Source organism: Nilaparvata lugens, chromosome X (assembly GCF_014356525.2).
Source record: "Nilaparvata lugens isolate BPH chromosome X, ASM1435652v1, whole genome shotgun sequence".
Lineage (NCBI taxonomy): Eukaryota > Metazoa > Arthropoda > Insecta > Hemiptera > Delphacidae > Nilaparvata > Nilaparvata lugens.
In genome coordinates this window covers 67,540,762-67,561,074 of record NC_052518.1, presented here as the reverse complement: position 1 = coordinate 67,561,074, position 20,313 = coordinate 67,540,762, and the positions used below count along the sequence as shown (strand labels likewise).

Below are 20,313 nucleotides of genomic sequence, written 5' to 3'. Positions count from 1 at the left end.
TTTAAGCTCCGTTCACACCAAAGTTAATAACTTAATCCTTACCGGTATAGATTCTATTAGATTGAAACGGAACTTGACAAATCTTGACTTCACTTATAATGTTCATCATATGTGTATGATAAATTATGTTCAATCTAATAGAATCTATAAGGATTAAGTTAATAACTTTGGTGTAAACGCATCTTTAAGTTACTTCTGATGAGATGTAGAAATATCGATTACCTATCATAATGAAAACACAAAGGTGCTGTAGTCAACATCATAATGTTGATAGTTGACAATTTTTATGTGTTACCGAGTTGCCTATGCTTACCGTAGTTGACCAAATAGAGTTAGGGCCAAGCCTAACGAAGCGTTTGAAACAAGTCGGCAAGGCAGAAATATCTCCGATTGGCTGATTATCAGGCCAATTCCCAAACGCAAACCCTATCTGCCAATCGGACAGCTTCCTGTCTGTCGTGCCGACTGAAAATATTACTCATGTGGCATGGCCCTTAGCTGTGTTTATTAAGCATAGGATTACTGTACCATATTGTTCGGGTCAAAAACAGGCACTGGTCAACGTCGGGGAAGGGGGATGTATTCCATACGCCCAGACCTCATTTTTTGTTGAGATGATTTTAGAAGATGAAAGAGATTAAAGTTGATCCTTTTTATTGGAGATGATAAATTTATTATATCTCCTGTGAAGTTGATCAAAAACGACGTATTAGATTGGAAAGAGCAATTAACCATATTATTTGAAACCAAAAATGGTTTGGAATCAGTCGAGCGGTCCTTTTCATTAATTAACGTAGATACCGTACTTACAGAAACTGTCATGTAATCATTTTTTGTGGAATTACCTATAAAATCTTTTTCCTGCTCGCCTGAGGACTTTAAAACCCATTTTTAATTCAGGAATATAAATTATGGGAAGTTTTGAATTTTAGGCTACACCATTACTACATATTATTTGCACATTTGAAATTTCATTGGATAAAAAGTTAGCGCGAAGTAGCGCTATTGGGTGGACTGGAATGAGCGGGAAGTTTTAAACTAGCGTTTTCTATTTTTCATAGCGACGACAGTTCAATCACTCAGAAACTTTATTCTGCAGAATTCGATCACATATTATGATATCCGGCTCTTGATTTTCTCTGAAATAATATTATAAACAATATTTTGTATTAATAAAAAGTGAAGTACCGTATTGTTATGAAATGATAGCCTAATGCACATGACTTTGCTGATATTTCAGCAAAGATTGTCATTATAGAAAAATAGATTTCAAGATACCACTACAGTAACTTATAGTTGAATGCTGATTATAAACAATTAAATTTTGTGTTTGATTTCACCATTCAACTAAGTTACTGTAATGGTATCTTAAAATTTATTTTTCTATACGGTACCTAATGACAATCTTTGCTGAAATATCAGCAAAGTCATGTGTATTAGGCTATCATTTCATAACAATACGGTAGGCTACCTACTTCACATTATATTAATTCAAAATATATTGTTTTCTAGGTAGAAATTCGATGTAAGCTTACTTTAAACATGAATCTTCCAATATTTGTATCATTTGAATTCAATGTAAGTTAAATTAAACTTGATTTCTAATTTTTTTCTATTCCATTTCCAATATAAGTCACCGGTTCCATGGAACTTTGGAAATTTAAAATTCTTAGTTTATATTTTTTTATAGAGTTGGACTAAATTTTAATTTTAATTTTAATTTTGGACTAAGTTTTAATTAAAAAGAACTGCTATTGATAAATAACTAGTGACCCCCTGGGTTGGAGAACTCGCTCAAGAACTGTTGTATTGTAATCTTAAAAACCCGCAGCTTCAATTATACAGAGTTGTTGAAAATTATGGAAACAGCTAAATATTTATTCTACAAGAATAATTTGACAGTGGGTTTCATTGGGGATCCCATTTGAAATGGAAAATTACTCTTAAAAATAACTCTTTCGCTTCAACATCTTTGTCCCTCATTAGTCCAGTCAACGAAAGATTATAGAGGGAAAAGTTTGGAACACAATTTTCAACTCCACAGCTCTTTTAAGGATAGTTAGAGGATTAACATATCAAAAGTCCTCACCCCTACCCCCTGTGCTAAAGGGGTGGGGGTGGTTTGAAAGTACCATTTTTCATTTTTCGCATATATCTCAGAAACTATGCATCTTATGAACATTTATATCTTTAGCAAAATTGAAGCTTACAAAATTACCAACAAGTTTTGTCCTTTACATTTTTCCATATCCCTCATAGTTTCTGAGATATCCGCCCTTGAAGGTGAGACATTTTTTGAAAAAACACTTCTGCCTTCAAGTTTTTCATCTTTTCGGCCATGAAATGAAAGGTAATTTAATGCTCTACAATCTCGTATTTAGCACATTCTTGTTCTATCAATTGTTGAAAATTTATAAGACTTGAGAGAGCGAAAAAATGGAAGAAAATCTGGTTTTTCGAGAATGCATCACTTTAGAACATAAATATCTCGAAAAGTATAGGATTTATCTAAAACCTCTATCAGACAAAACTTGTAGAAAATTTATTAAGCTTCATTTTTATGTAGTTGGTTATGTCAATATAACCCATTGTTTCCAAGATATAAGCATGTAAGTAATAAGTGGAAAACGCAACTTTCAAACCACCCTCATCCCTTCAGCACATGATGTAAGGGTTGGGATTTTTTATATGCTCACCTCCAAACTAGTCTCAACAAAGCTGCAAAGTCGAAAATTGTGTTCCAAACATTCCCTTCAAATTTCATTGTCAACTGATCTATTGCTGCTGAACAGAAAATTTCACTCTCTAAACTAAAATTGCTGCAACAGTCGTAGGGAAATGCGTAAAATAGTGGGAATATACATCAAATTGAAGATAATTTGATGCTTTATCAGCTCATAATCAGTACGGATTTTTTTCCATCAATCGTTCAAAAATTATAAGGCCGAAAAGATGAAAAACTTGAAGGCAGAATTGTTTTTCAAAAAATGTCTCACCTTCAAGGGCGGATATCTCAGAAACTATGAGAGATATGGAAAAATGTAAAGGACAAAACTTTTTGGTAATTTTGTAAGCTTCAATTTTGCTAGATTTATAAATGTTCATAAGATGCATAGTTTCTGAGATATATGCGAAAAATGAAAAAATGTTACTTTCAAACCACCCCACCCCTTTAGCACAGGGGTTAGGGGTGAGGACTTTTGATATGTTAATCCTCTAACTATCCTTAAAAGAGCTGTGGAGTTGAAAATTGTGTTCCAAACTTTTCCCTCTATACCTTCATTTGAGCATTCGTTGCCTGGACTACATATAATTCAAATTCATTTGTTTTAATGAGAAGGTGTTCATTTGATACATGATTTCGATACAGAGTTCCAAGAAAAAATGAATGGCGAAAGCCGTAAATTGATATCTCAACTCGTATCAGTTGTTGATGTAATAGAATTAGTAAATATTATGTTCTACATTAACCAGTTGAAATCATGAAATGATCATTTAGGGCCGGTTTCCAAGCTCGGGATTTAGCTGAGTTCTACACTTTAAACAGCTGAAGTCAGAAAATTGGCTTTCCGGAACGGGGTGTAGTGGTAGTTTTTATGATTATCTTTATTTTCTCATTTCTATAATAATTGGAAACGTTTTTTATTGAAGAAAAGTGAAACATTCCTAAATGATTCAAAATAGCTTGCCGTGCTACCAATTTTTCCTTAAACGGTTGGAATAGCATTTAACACCTATCAAACCAAGGACAGTTGTCGGCTCCAATAAAATAGATTCTTGATAAACTGTGAATGGATCTATTGCCTATGAATGAGAAATCCAGTTTTCAGAGCAAATTAACTTATAATCTTCAGATGAAATTTTGGCAAAACACAGAAATATACAAAGAACAATAACTTACAAGCCTAATTATTTCAAGTAACTACGAACTAAAATACTTATCTAGTTTACAGTTGAAACACAGTGGCTATTGGCTTTACTACACTAAAGCTAATTTTGCACAAAAATTTATATAAAACTCAATCTAAAACATTAATAAATTCACTTAAACAGACAATAATTCAGAGCACAAAATTACACAAGCAACAGCCAGCCATGTTTTCAGAAGAAGAAAAAACAGGAAAAACTACAAGCCAGAACAGAGAGACCTCAAAAATTCATTGTCCACGCTACAGACACGTCACCACAAAATTATAATTTACAAGTTTAGAATTCACATTCTACATCTGTTCTCAATAAAACTTTATTTTAAAATGTTATTTTAAATTTTTATATATATCTCGATTTAAATAAACGATTTATTTAGTAATTTGTTAACCCTGCCTCGGTGACACCATGGAACAATGCAACAAACATTTACGATAATAAATTCTCCGTCAAAAAATTTGTCCGTCTATTGATAACTCTGACATTTATTATAAAGTTCCATAGATCTCGAATTGAAGATTCGATTCCAATGTGAGAAGAAAAATGTAATATTACAAATACCCCCCTCTTGACATAAAAAAATTTCACTGTTTGAAAAATTTAAAGAAAAAATTTACATTGACCCTAATGAAAATTGTTGAAATTTAAATTTGTGAACAGTAACAATTTTTTCTAGAAAAACATTACATGTCATCCAAAAATATTGAAAATTATTATAAAAATTCATCAATAGCGTTTGTTATATGTTTCCAAACAATATCTCAAAATATAGAATATCAATATTACTTTAGATTTAGCTTTATAATTTAAAGAAAAATATCTCAACAGAAAGTTTAATATGTAAAGAATAGTTTTTTGAAATTGCACATAAATTTAATAGATAGAAAATTTCAATTTTTATTGCATAAAAAAAATTTAGTATGTTGAATGAAAAATTTATTATTATTATTATTATTTTTTTTTTTTTTAAATGAATTGATGAATTGTTACATTTAATTTTCACATAAAAATTTCAATAAATCAAAAAATGTTCATTTCTTTCACTATTGACGCGGTTGATTTTATTGATGCACATTTTGGAAAACAGTCCGTTAAGGCACTCAGTATGATTTTCAGTTAAGTGTGACTCCAATGTGATGACGTTAAGTGTTGGGCTGATCTGGATGCACGTAGTGTTGGGCTGATACTTGTAGTCGACTGATGCATATCAAACTCGATACAGGTGTCATCTCAGTTAGCATTGCCTCATGCTTGTAGTAGACGGCTGCATTCCAAATTCAATACAGAGTCACATAAATTTTGTATCATATTTGTAATTATACAATGTACATTTCAGGCTTGAAATGACAATGTAATTCGTTTTTTGGAAAAGAGATAGACGCTGCATACAGGATTAATTTAGGTGAGGATTAATTTAGGTAAGGTTTGGTTTTTTGATATTTTCAGCTTTCAAGGTTTAGAGTTCTGCATACAGGAATAATTTAGGAGAGGATTTTTTGAATCAATTCTTTCATGATACTGTGACTGTTCTTCTGAATTCAAAGTTGTGAATGTGAACATGGATGGCAATTACCTCCAGGTAATGCAGTAGTGTTGAAGTTTGAGATACAGAGTCAGCAATAAGCATTGGCATTGCTATTGGTGTATGCTTTGGTGTCGGCTTTGGCATCGGCGTTGATATTGGCATTGGCGCAGGCATTGGCATTGGCGCAGGCATTGGCATTAGCATTGGCGCAGACATTGGCATTGGCACAGGCATTAGCATTGGCGCAGGCATTGGCATTAGCGTTGGCGCAGATTTTGGCATTGGCGCAGGCATTGACATCGGCACAGGCATCGGCGTTGATTTTGGTGTTGGCATCAGCATTGGCGCAGGCATTGGCGTAGCTATTGGCATTGGCATTAGCATTGGCGCAGACATTGGCATTGGCACAGGCATTGGCATTGGCGCAGGCATTGGCATTAGCGTTGGCGCAGATTTTGGCATTGGCGCAGGCATTGACATCAGCACAGGCATCGGCGTTGATTTTGGTGTTGGCATCAGCATTGGCGCAGGCATTGGCGTAGCTATTGGCATAGATTTTGGCATCAGCATTGGCGCAGATATTGGCTTCGGCGCAGGCATCGGCATAGATATTCGCGTTGGCATCAGCACAGGCATCGGCGTAGATTTTGGCTTAGTTATTGGTGTTGACATTGGCGTAGTTATTGGTGTAGGCCGCAGCGTTGATTTTGGCGTAGATATGTCACACTAGTTCGAAAATCACCCAAATGTTCTTAACACTCTTCATGGCGTTCACTTGTTACTGATTTCGAGATTCACATGATAACTATTTCAATGTTAATGTCTGTGCTGTACCTGTTATCTTAAAATGCTTATAAACTAAAAAGAAAAACTTTGATTAGGCTATCAATACAATCTAATACACATAAAAATTATTTTAAGTATCTATGAAATTGAAATTTGTTAACATCTTATTATACAGTCAGCAATACATAAATTGTGAAATATGGACATATCAATGATAAATTTAAAAAAAAAAAAAAAATCATTCTTCAAAATAGAAATATAATTTCATAACACCCTGTATCATTATCAAAATTGTAAAAAACAAACATCAGATTATCACAACAAAAAAAATAATTTCAATATATATTTCAATAATTTCAGACAATTGGTCTTCTATTCACAATCATTTCATAATATATCTGCATTTCATTATCATTTAGTATAACATTTCATTTATAGCATGTTCATTTCACATTTATGATTTATCATTCAGGGTTTCAAAATTATTTAGTTTTAATTTTGTTCAAAAATTGTATAAAAAGCAAATTATTTAATATTATTAATCATCGTTTGTTGGATACTATAGTTTATTTCGACTCTTCAATGTTCTAAACACAAACTACATTTCATGACAAAACTTTACTATCAATCATTAAACAAGAAACCATTCAAAACATCAATAATATTTTGCTTCAAAGGCAAACAATATTCATAAGTAATCATCATTTTGCATCTATGGCAATCAACATTATTAATCATTATTTTGCATCTATGGCAATCAACATTATTAATCAACACAAAAAATATTATCTCATTACTGCCTCTCTAAGTCATAACCTCTGTTATTCCTTCTTTAGGCAATAATGGGTTTCCATCTCAAAAAACAATCACATACCAGCAAAATTCTAATCAACAAACCCCACTAAAAATTCTACATACACTCCAGCATCCATTTCAAACGATAATCAATCATATCAAAATTTATAGAACAAACAGTTTTAAAATTTGAAAAAAAATATCAATTACAAAACACTTTAGAAAAATTTTAGCCTTTAACTCATTTCAATTGATAATATAACACAACGTTTTAAATTAAACCAATTATTGTTTTAAAATAATTTAAAATTTAAAGACTGTATAATAAGTATAAACATTTCAAGATTATAATACAAAGACGATCAAGATGAAATATGGGTAAATAAGTTCCCTAAAAAATACAAACAAGAGAAAAAGAAAACTGGGTAAATAAATTCCCTAAAACAATACAAAGAAGAGAAAGATTAATTAGAGCCTATCCTACATGTCAGTACTGAACTTTCATGAGGAAGTATATTTAATAAAATATACTACTATGGAATTTTGTAAATTCCAAGTATGACTCTAATTTGTTATAATTGTGAGCTATCACTCCCACAAAAACAACTGGTGAAGGAAAAAAATATGTTGACTATTGTGACTGGGTGGATAGTTCCTAGATGTCTGTAAGGCAATGTGATAGCAGACTCTAGTATCGGACCACAAAAACAAAAGTATGCAAAAGGTTTTACAAACATTTGTTGTTGCAGTCATAAGGTTTTTATATCGCAAACAAGTAGGTCAGATAATCGAGTCCAGCCGTATGTGGTTCACGCCCACACCTCTAAAAAAAATCACACCTACTTGTCTACCAAAAATCCAAAGTATTGGACAGCAAAGAAAAAATAAAATGCAAAATGGGTTAAAAGCCCAGAAGAAAACTATAACCTAATTACATATGGCTTATGGCACAATATGCAATGAAAGATGAGAACATGGGACATAATTGCTCTGAAAAACCTAATTACCTAATATGATACCTGAAAAAAATAGACATGATTAAAATATGTAATACATGATGAAAAAATATACCGCAAGCAAACAATTATTTACACAACAATGGATAGATTTTAGAAAAGTTAAGTTTTATCAACAATTAAAGATTAGGAAAATAAGCTACTATTTCAACTTCTAATATTATTTCAGAAAAAATACAAATTTAAATGACTATGGACAAGATTGGTTAAGATATGTATCATAGAAGAAATTTACTGAATATTACACAAAGACAGGAAAGAATTGAAATTTGAAAAGATCAAGGGCCAAGAAAAATAGGCTATAGGAAAGAAAAAAGACACAATTATGGACTCTTACCATACACTGTGTAGCGATTATGCTATTCTGAATCCCGGCATAACACAGGATTCCTAATCATTGTGTGCTTTCTGATGGTATTTCTTCATCATATATTGATTGACTCTCACAATTTTACCTGTACTTATCTCTTCCAGTTTGAAACACCCTTTATTGAGATCATCTCTTATTATGTAAGGTCCACGATATTTAGGACACAGCTTGGCAGAAAACTTCTTCAGCTTGCTCGACAAAATGTAATTTCGAATTACAACTAGATCATCAACTTTGAATTTATACTTGGGTTTATTATGCATATTCTGTTTGAATCTCCTGATGACACCTCTATTCTTTATTCTGTACAGTATTCGTTTGTTTCTGATACTTTCTTCTTCAAGTTCAAACTTATTTTCTACAGGATATTTGATATATTTGAAAACAAGATGTGCCAATTTATGATTCATCATAAGCTCCATGGGTATGTGACCAGTCGATTCATGAAAATTGTTGTTGATGACAAATTCAACCTTATCAATATACTTGTACCAAATATTATGCTTATTTACAGGAACGTAAGTTCTCAATATGCGATTGACCTCTTTCAACGGTCTTTCACTAAGATTTGCCTGGGGATGATAAACTGAAATGTAGTAATATTTTATACCTAATCTTTCCATAGATTCTTTCCACAATCTGCTTTGAAAACAAGTACCATTATCACTGATTATATATTCAAATTTACCAAATTCATTTACATATTTCTCAACAACTTTTACTAAATTATGAGCGTTAGCCTTAACTATAGGATACAACTTTGTAAACTTAGTAAAGCCATCATGAATAATGCACATCCATTTGTACTTGCCACCTGGTAATTCTCCATAGACATCAATGAACACTTTGTGATGTTTTTTCTCAGAAATTATGGTATGCATTTCTAATAATTTCTTTTCATTTGATGTCTTTACAAGTTGACAATACTTACAGTATCTTATAGTTTTGGTAACAAGTCTGTAACAATCTTTTATGTAAAAAGTTTCTTCAATAAATTTGCATGTTTTTGATATACCTACATGACCTAATCTTTCATGAAATTCAACTATCAATTCTTCATACAGTGCTGAAGGCACACAAACTTTCCAAAAACTATTCTTTCCAGATTTTCTAGTGAACAAAAGATCATCATTTACTTTAAAAAATTTGTTGATATTCAAATTACCTGTCTCCAACTTTTCTCTTACATTTTTTAACCAAACATCATCTTTTTGAATTTCTTTGATCTTCTTCACTATCTCGATTAACTTGTTATCACTCTTAATGATATTCAATACCTTGAATTCATTTGAATTTCGATTTTCTAAATTACCTTCATAATCAGTTCTAGAAATGATATCTGGCACAATGTTATCCTTTCCTGCTACAAATTCCCACTCAATATTAAAATTCTGTAATGCAAGAATCCATCTTCCCAAACGACCATGTCCTATCTTACATTTTTTTAAAAAGGTCAAGGCTTTATGATCTGTACGGACAACTATTTTTTGATTACCAAAATAATTTTGAAGTTTCATCAAGCCAAATAATACAGCTAAACATTCTTTCTCACATATTGTGTAATTTAATTCAGATTTCGTTAAGCTTCTGCTAGCATATGCAATGACACAGTGTTTCTTATCTTCACCTTCCTGAAATAACTCAGCTGCAATTCCTACATCACTGGCATCAGTGGCCAAAATGAAATTTTTGTTATAATCAGGATGTTTCAAGATCACACAGTCAATGAACCTATCTTTGATTTCTTGAAAGGTATCATTATCTTTTTCAGTCCAAATGAATTTATTTTTCTTGCATAGAAGATGCTTAAAACGATTTGTCAAGTATGAATAATTTTTCTGAAACTTTCTGTAAAAATTACAGAGACCTATGAATGACTGCAATTGTTTCAAATTTTGAGGAATGGGAAATTTCTGAATAGCATTTAGCTTAGAGTCATCTGCTTCAATACCATTTTTACTGATAATATAACCCAAATACTTTATCTTATCTGCAATAAATTTCGATTTATTCAGTTTCAACTTCAAATTACTTTCCCTCAACTTATTGAATAATAGTTCAATTCGACTGATATGTTGTTCAAGAGATATACTAGAAATGGCAAGATCATCAATATAAGCAATAGTAAACTCACAAACCTCTTCACCTAGCATTTTGTACAAGCACTTGATAAATTCAGAACCACTAATATTCAATCCAAATGGTAGATGTGTATATTGATAAGTCTGTCCAAAAACATTGAAAGCTACATACTTTTTACTATCTTCAGTTAATTTTACCTGATTGAAACCTTGAGTGAGATCAAAACTGCTAATGTAGTTGCACTTATTGAAACGAATGATCAAGTTATCTATTGGTTCAGTTTCTGTAAAATCCCTTATTATGTACTTATTTATTTCTCTTCCATCTAAACATAATCGAATTTCATTGTTTGGCTTTTTCACTACTACCATAGGGCTTGTATATTCAGAGCTACCCGGTTCAATGATTTTCTGATCTAACATTTTCTTCAATTCTTTCTTGACTTGATCTCTATACTGATATGGAATCGGATAACTCTTCTTATCTAATTTCACATCATCTTTCATTTTAAGTTGACATAAATAGTCTTTTGCAGATCCAGGACTATCAGAGAAAATATCTTTGTTATTTTCAAATACTTCAATTAATTTGTTTACCAATTCAGGAGATTCATCGCTTAGCTGTAATCTTAAATTATCAATCTGCTGCTTCCATAAAGTATCAAACGTTTCTTGGTCTCTTACCATGTTAACATGAAAAAGTCTATTGTACTTCAAGGTATCCTTTTTTATAAATGGAAAACAACAATCTTTCAGTGATATCATATTTTGATTAAAATCAATAATTGCTCCAGCATCTTTTAAGAAATCACAACCCACCAAAATATCCACATTTAAATCTTGAACTATAAGAAAAACTATTGGCAATTCTAACTTACCAAAAAATACCTCTAACATAATCTGTTTATTTATCTTCTTATGTCTCATACCAGTAGCTACAACTATACTTACATTAGGAGCTGGTACCAAGTTCAACTTGAGATTGTTTTTCTTCATTTCATCAACAAGTTTCTCATTAATTACATTCACCTCAGAGCCGGTGTCAATAATCATTTGATATTTCTTATTGAAAATTTGTACTTCTATTTCTGCTAAGTCATATCCAGTGGGTGGAGTATTCTCTTGTTCCTCCAATAGTTCATTAAAAATACAACCTATCATGTATGGTTCTTCTTGACAAACAATTTCAGATTTACTCATAGCTTCATCTACCTGAATTTCTGGAGTATGTACCATATTTACACTTGATGCTTTAATATGACTTTCTTGATAACTAGGCATTACTTCATTACTTAAATTCTTACAGCTATTTCTTGCACATGAATTTGACTGATTAATTCTGGCTTTCTTACTTCAAACCTGTTTGAAGTTTCTGAATCAAAATTTATTTTATTCATGTCTACAGTTATATCAAAATTTGACCTTTCCTTAACTGGGAGAGCAGGGCTGTCGTTTCGTCGTCCCATTATTAGTTTAAAGGAGCATTATGTCTTGGACGATTTGCATTTGTCTGATTTGAAGTTTGAGCAGGCATATAACCTGGCGGTGGTAGGCTGAAATCTAACTGGTAGTTGTTAGCTGGTCGATTTGGATTTGATTGATTTGAATTCCCAAGTTGATGATTTCTATTATCTCTGAAATTATGCTGAAAATTTTGATCTCTATAACCATTATTGTTTGGTCCATTTTGGTACCGTCGATTTTGGAAATAATTCCTACCTCCTTGATACTGCTTATTATTATCATGAAACATCACACCATTTGAATTCTGAGACCTATTTCTATCATCCCTATGTTCACTCTGATGAAAACTTATTGTTTTGTTTTGACTTCCAGCTTGAGCATTGTTATGATCACGGGGCATTTGTCTGTTTACTTTGTAAGTGTCAGTATTGTCAAACTCATTCAACAAACAAATAAACTCATCACTAGTCTTAATGTTACGAATAATAGCAGCTGTAGATATGGTTTCATCAAAATGACCTTTCAAAAACTTGAAAATAGTATCTTTATCTAAGGCTGGAATTAGATTCTTAGCAATGTTGAAACGAGAAATATAATACTCAGTAAGATTCTTAGATAAGTTTGGCTTATATTTTCCAAATCTCAAATCATCTCTAGCAGATGACTGAATGTTGTCTGACCACATTCTAGCAATGAATTTCTCTTTAAATTCTTCAAAGTTATTTATATCAAAACGAATGAAAATCCACCAATCACGATGAGCAAAATTTGAATTAAAATTGTTTTCCAAAATACCCTTAATTTTGATCCAGTTTGTGATTTCATTTCTCTCAAGATACTCGGTCAAGTTTATTAAGAAATGCATTGGATTCTTTTTGTCAATTTGCATTTGGAATTCAAACTTATCGAAATTACTATTGTTACCAGTATGATTACACATCGGTTTTGTTGACATGTTAATTTTATTTATGTTTTTTCTAACCTCAGTTATAGCAGCTGTATTTTCTTGACAATCTATTTTCAAAGAGGATAATACCTTGATTTCCTTGTCTACTTTTTCGTTTAATTCTACAACCTCTTTTTCAACATGCTTAATACTTTCATTATTTTCTGCATTGATAGCATTTTGTGTCGTATTTTGTTGCTCAACTATGATCTTATTTTTATTTACTCTTTCATTAACCTCACTGACCCTATCAGAAACTTGAATGATTTTGTTTTGCATTGATGTTTCTACATCTAACATTGATGTTTCAAGATCATTAGTTTTCTGCTGTAGTGACCTATTTCTTTGTGATTTTTACTTAATGTATCATTTATCTCTTTTATTTCCCGCTTTGTACTAACCTGATCTAGGCTTATGCTAGCAAATTCTTGCTTCATATCATCAAACCTAGCATTAAACTTAGCATTTTGTTCATCAAATCTAGCATTTTGCTCATCAAATCTAGCATTTTGCTCATCAAATCTAGCATTAAACTTAGCATTTTGCTCATCAATTCTAGCATCTTGTCTATCAAACTTTTGTGTTAAGAACTCTATAAGATTTATATCATTTTTAGCTCCTACCATACTTGTTTCATTTGATATTTCTACTACTTTCTCATGACTTGTTACATTTGAAATGTTTTCACTTACAGCTACACTATCGTTTGAGTCATTGTTTAAGGTTAGGTCTAAATCTTGTGATTCTTCATCTAAGTTTTGAATGTTTTCACTGGATAAAACTTCATTATTTTTATTGCTCTCCATCTTGCTACTGCGTAAAAAATATTTACTCATTAGAATCTGAACTTTCTTGAACCGATTTCCCACTCAGCAGCATCTCCCATTCACAATTCATCAAGATATCTATCCTACCAATAATTTTTTTTTTTATAACCAGGGATATATTTTGTAGTTTGAGTCCCACACCAGGGCGTACCATTTGCCGTGCTACCAATTTTTCCTTAAACGGTTGGAATAGCATTTAACACCTATCAAACCAAGGACAGTTGTCGGCTCCAATAAAATAGATTCTTGATAAACTGTGAATGGATCTATTGCCTATGAATGAGAAATCCAGTTTTCAGAGCAAATTAACTTATAATCTTCAGATGAAATTTTGGCAAAACACAGAAATATACAAAGAACAATAACTTACAAGCCTAATTATTTCAAGTGACTACGAACTAAAATACTTATCTAGTTTACAGTTGAAACACAGTGGCTATTGGCTTTACTACACTAATAGCTAATTTTGCACAAAAATTTATATAAAACTCAATCTAAAACATTAATAAATTCACTTAAACAGACAATAATTCAGAGCACAAAATTACACAAGCAACAGCCAGCCATGTTTTCAGAAGAAGAAAAAACAGGAAAAACTACAAGCCAGAACAGAGAGACCTCAAAAATTCATTGTCCACGCTACAGACACGTCACCACAAAATTATAATTTACAAGTTTAGAATTCACATTCTACATCTGTTCTCAATAAAACTTTATTTTAAAATGTTATTTTAAATTTTTATATATATCTCGATTTAAATAAACGATTTATTTAGTAATTTGTTAACCCTGCCTCGGTGACACCATGGAACAATGCAACAAACATTTACGATAATAAATTCTCCGTCAAAAAATTTGTCCATCTATTGATAACTCTGACATTTATTATAAAGTTCCATAGATCTCGAATTGAAGATTCGATTCCAATGTGAGAAGAAAAATGTAATATTACAAGCTGAAACTTAACACTATTTTCTTTTGATCACTTCTAGTTTTTTTGAAATTTAATTTAAACGTGGGCTGCAATTACGCCCCGTTCCGGAAAGCCAACTCGAGCTGTTTAAAGTGTATAACTCAGCTAAATGCCGAGCTCGGAAACCGGCCCTTGATCATCATCACTCATTTGGTGTCAACGCATGCAGACGCATGTCTGTGCTGTCATAGCTTCCAAATAGTTTCAACTTACGGTATGTTATGAATGAATGAATGGATAAATTGCATGCAATGAATTCTTCAGCTGACTAAATGATAAATCAAAACTACTTTTTTTCTTATGCACTTTTAATGTCATTTGTTATATCCTGAAAAAGGACGATGGAGTGAGTAAATTTTGTTGTTCCACAAACTTGACCTGTAAAAAAGTTTGAAGAATACGTGTTTAAAATTTGAAGCTGATTGATCAATTCTTTCTAAAGTTATTGCAGAGCATACAAACAGACGGACAACGACTTTGGCCCTCAGTAAGTCAAAAGTTAGAACAATAAAAACCAACAATAGTAATTTAACTTTTTATTTATTTTTAATGTATTATTATCAATATTATACATGAGCAAAAACATTACGGTACATCAACATTAATATCAGTAGGTCTATCACATAAATTTATACAAAACATGGATATTAATGAGTCATACACAGTCGATAAGAACTTCTATTGCTTATTAAGGATATTTGGTTGGCTTATTGGAGTAAGTCATAATGCGCTTGAAGGCAGAGGTGACGAACGATGCAGCCTATGGTGCTTTGATCAATCGAGAAACTGTAACAGAAAAAAATAAGTGGAAACAACAGAAAGATAATTATGTAAGAAAGAAATAATCTATGTATATATAAAAAAATGTCTGTGTGTTAATTTGTTTGTTCCCTATAGACTTAAAAACTACTTGACAGAATGGCATGAAACTTTAGGAATATGTTGTGTGAATAGTGGGGATGGTTTCTGAATAGAAATTTTGATAGGGGGACTGATAACAATTATTTATTAATCCATTCTACAGACCTATGTTTCCGAAATTGTCGGCCCAGCGGCTACCGATGAACGGGAAGATGATCATGATTGAAGATCAAGTTGTGATAATATGATTTTGCATCTAAAGTTAACAGCTGTAATAAACTTATAAATTGTATACTGGTATTAATACGGTAGTTTGGAGTTGAAGTTTAGTTGATTGGTACCAGCTGTAGATAATGGTTCCTTAGAAGACCTATACAAATAATTATCACTCCCCTATCATTGAGAAACTGGAAAATGTTGGAAAAAATGATTCACCTCATGAAAGAGAGTTGTTCATATTGCATTCATTAATTACTGAAGAATGACAAAATAATTTACGATTTTTTTAATTTAGCTCAGCTTATATTCATCCTGAAATGGAAGATGGAAAGAATATGGAATTCTGTGTGATTCATCGTATATCGCGTATTTCCTGGACCATCTACTGACAATCAACAACTATGAACTCATTAAATCCATCTTTGAAACACTGATTTACCTATCTATTTTATTTAATCCAACACTTTAATGATAGATTTACTACTAATTGATTGAGAAGGAATGTTTTCGGAATAATAAATGCTGCATGACTAAGCACAGGAAGTCCGTACCGTATTGAGATGTAAATGAAAATATTGATTGTCAGATAAATTTAATGAATCAAGAAATAAAGTTGAGTGTGACATGCTTTGATACCAATTACCTAGTGGAATATTTAACGCTCAACTATAACAATAATCTTACTGAATTAATTTTTCATGACGAGCTGTAAGAATTGATATAGGCTTATAGGATGCAAGATTAGTATATTAGTATTAAAAATATAAATATGTGTTAGCTTGCTTGCATGATAATCTGTTGGCTAATTCAAGTTTTTTTTGTTTTGCTGTTTACTTGCTTTATTCATCAAAATATGAATGATTCAGAACGAAATAGTCTGACTGCAGACTTTAGTGTAATAGATGGTTTTATGTGGGTTGACGAATTCAAATTCCGAAAAAGCTACGTATCCCAGAAGGGACAAATCTCATATAGATATACAAATAAGTGGTGTTCAATGACCATTAGGACGGATGCTAGTGGACGAATTGTTTCCAGGAGAAGCGGTAAACACTCCCACCAGCCTCCCAAAGAGAAAAATAGTAGAACTCCTGTTTTATTTATTTTTCATTCAATAGTTCACACTATATTTTTATGAAATAGTACTTTATGGAATTTTGTCAGTTGCAACGTTTTTAGAGGGACCCATTCAATTGTTACAAATAATTGAAAATTATAGTATGATCAAGTGTTTACTTACATGATTAAAGCTATAATGGCTGTCACAAATATCAGCTTGATGTGAACAGCTCAGATTTGTGAGCTAAGTGGCCGTTCTCCAGGTTTTCACTAAATCTCTCCCAAGTTCTTATCACGGGATATCAGTAGGTGCATTACCTCTCCAGATATAGCTGCGCTTATTCGTAATCATCTGAAACCATTTCTTCAATTATTTTTGGATTCAATCTGTAATAATAAAATTATGATTAATATTATAATCCCAGCATTCAATATTTAAAAAATATATATATTATTATCCTATTATTTGCTGCCAGCAGTAGGAACATGCTCATATGCAAATGATAGGCTGTCAATGTATGATATTCTTCACATTTCACGATTCAAGTTTACATTTTTGAGCTAGAAAAAACATCAACTTCTCTATATATATCTTTTAGAATGCTCTTAAAAAACATGAAATATCAATATTAAACTTGAGAAAATGAAATATTAAATTATTCTGATGTTGCCTACAAAATATTTTATGAGTTGATAAGCATAATAGCTAGACGTGTTAAAATTGTTATTGTTAATCTATCAAAGATAAAATTATGGTAGTTTTAGTCTTATATAAGTGAAAATTGGTACAAAATCATAATAAATAAACGTAGGCCCAAGTAGACGAAGTACACCTAATATGAATGTGATGTTTTTTACCTGACAAATGCTTTGTGCTTAGGCAATAAGTTAGATTATGCTAGTCGGTATTCATAAATATATTTAGTGGTGTCACCTGAACAAGACGTCAACAGTTTAGTGGGAGTGGCAGGTGTATGTTTGATAAGAATGATAACTTAAGGTTGTGCATCAAAAGCTTTTCAAAACTTTTGATGGTAACATTTTTCAAATAAGGCTATTCCGATTTTTATACCATCGGTCTCACTAAATGAAGCACATCACAAGGGAAAACTCAATTCATAATTTTTACTTTTTGCTATATATAGTTTAAATCTTGGGAGAGATCCAATCCATTGCTGAATTGGGAGCAAATAAATTCATGAAACTTTGAGGATTCATTATTCAAGATAGTTGCTCAAGTCCTGGACTTAAAAGCCCTTCACTCAGAAAGCGAAATTATAAACTCCAGAGTCTATTTAAGTCCTCGACTACGTCAATGCTCTGACTCGGAAAGCCAATTTTCTGACTCCAGAGTTTAAAGCCAGTTAAAGTCTAGAACTCAGCTAAATCCCGAGCTCGGAAACCGACCCTAAAAGTTAATTAAAAATTGTGAATTATTTGAATAGTTTCTTTTTGATTATGTTAATTTTGGATGTTTAGAGAGATTATTTTTTAAATTGAAAATTTGTTCCTTGTTTTGACACATGGTATATAAACTTCATCTCTTCTCTCCATTGATGAAATCATGTAATATTCGTGAAAAAAAATTCTCCCTGGGTTTTAATTTATATCTTTTATATTTTTTTGGCAAACTATTCATTGAGAAAAAATGTTCCTGTGAACTAACAGAATTGAATTGACCATATGATTTTGACTTGGAAAATTTTGAAACAGATAATCACGATATCAGGTTAAAATAAAAACAAAAACGGCCAGCGTGTGCAGACTTTGTTTTTTCCTGTTTCCCTAGCAACAAATTCGAATATGATGAAACCTATTCGTGTCGAGGGGGCGTTCGGTGCTATGCGGTTACTATTCGGTACCGAATTCAAACCGAATCATCGTTTCACACTTATCGGAATTTGCCAAAAACGAAACGAACCGAACCGAAAGTGTGTGAAAGTAGCCTCTCGCTAGCAACGAATTGAAACCTGGTGGAATTTATTAGAGTCAAGTGTCAAGTGGGCGTTTGGTTCTATGCGGTTTCTATTCGGTACCGAATTCAAACCGAATTACCGTTTCACACTTATCTGAATTTGCCGAAAACGAAACGAACCGAATGAGTGTGAAACTAGCCTGACGACCACAATGCAGCAGCGTTTCCAGAGGGATGAAAACAAGTATAAAGTGATTAAGAAAGTATTGCCTGTCTCATTATATATTTGATTTCTCAGATTTTTTAAAATTGCCATATTCAAGTTGTTTTTGATAGTATCCAAATCGAAACTGTACAAAAATGTCACATGTAAAACGTTTTCCAAGTGGGTGGCGCACAGTATTTATAAAAAATAAGGTAAAACTTTGTGGCTTGGACACACACAGAATCAGAGAGGTCTTAGCAGGTTATAGATATGAATATCTAAAATATAGATGAAGGCCACTCTGACCGCTTCCCGCAGATTGTTCTCTGTGTGTCCCAGCCCATACTGATTTAGAGCAAAAGCAAAAATACCATTTCATGGTGAATTGTTCACTTACTTGGTCAAAAATAATGATTGCAACTACCGTATCAGTTACTGAATCACATCTTGAACGTTCCATTAGGATGCAATTGATCATTTTGGCACTGTAAAATAGAAAGATAAGTTCAAGTTAATTTATAAGGAAAACTTTTGTATAATATCATATTTAACATTGGCATGAAAAAAGTTGGCGATCAAATGAAAACTACTCATTCAAAGAGGGTAAATAAATACAGCGATACTTAAGTACAGGTTAATTACAGCTGATTTTACAAGTCACACTGGCAAACAAGGAATCTTCCTTCTGCCGGTGTTTTTGCCTCACCTACTGTACTCATGCATGTAAGCATAAATTTAATCTTAATTTATTAATACTAATAAGGATATCATTTTGTTATAATTTATAATAAAATAGATTAACATTTCCTTAATTTCTATGTTTGTATCTTGTTTTTGGCAAATAAATTCATTCATTCAAAAAGGCTTATAGTTAGGTCAATGCTATAATGCCAGTAGAAAAGATAGGCCAACGGCGTTGCCGATTTTCTGTATTGCCACTGGCTCCTATAATAGTGAATAGCTGATTCGGAATAACATATCTGATGTAACCTAATATCAAATGTACATTCTCACACTTAAGCGACTCAGGTCGAGAAGAGACTCGACTCTAGTCGAGGGCATGTGTTTTAAAATGGTGAGGCCGCGGAGACTAAAATCGACTGGTCTGAGTGTCACCATTTGGAAAAACATGCTTTCTACTAGAGTCGCTAAGTGTAAGTTGACTCTTAGTGTTTGACTAATTTATTCTACAGGCACAGCCTACAGTTGCATATACAGTAGCAGAATGATTGTTGATCGGTTGAACATTGGTTTCAAGCCTCTACGTTTGTTTCTGTTCACACAGCATCACAATTACCAGTCTAGATCAGTGAGTGTAGAATGTAATTCTATACTTAAGAATTC

General features: G+C 32.1%; 1 long non-coding RNA gene across 1 annotated transcript; it reads right to left on the bottom strand.

Moving 5' to 3' along the window:
* Window positions 1-15,238: 15,238 nt before the first annotated feature.
* LOC111059851 lies at window positions 15,239-19,720 on the bottom strand. Its single transcript, XR_002606648.2, has 3 exons — window positions 19,367-19,720; window positions 17,031-17,201; window positions 15,239-15,496 (listed from the first exon to the last, which is right to left on the bottom strand). It is a non-coding gene; the product is annotated as an uncharacterized LOC111059851 (long non-coding RNA).
* Between the last annotated feature and the right edge of the window lie 593 nt (window positions 19,721-20,313).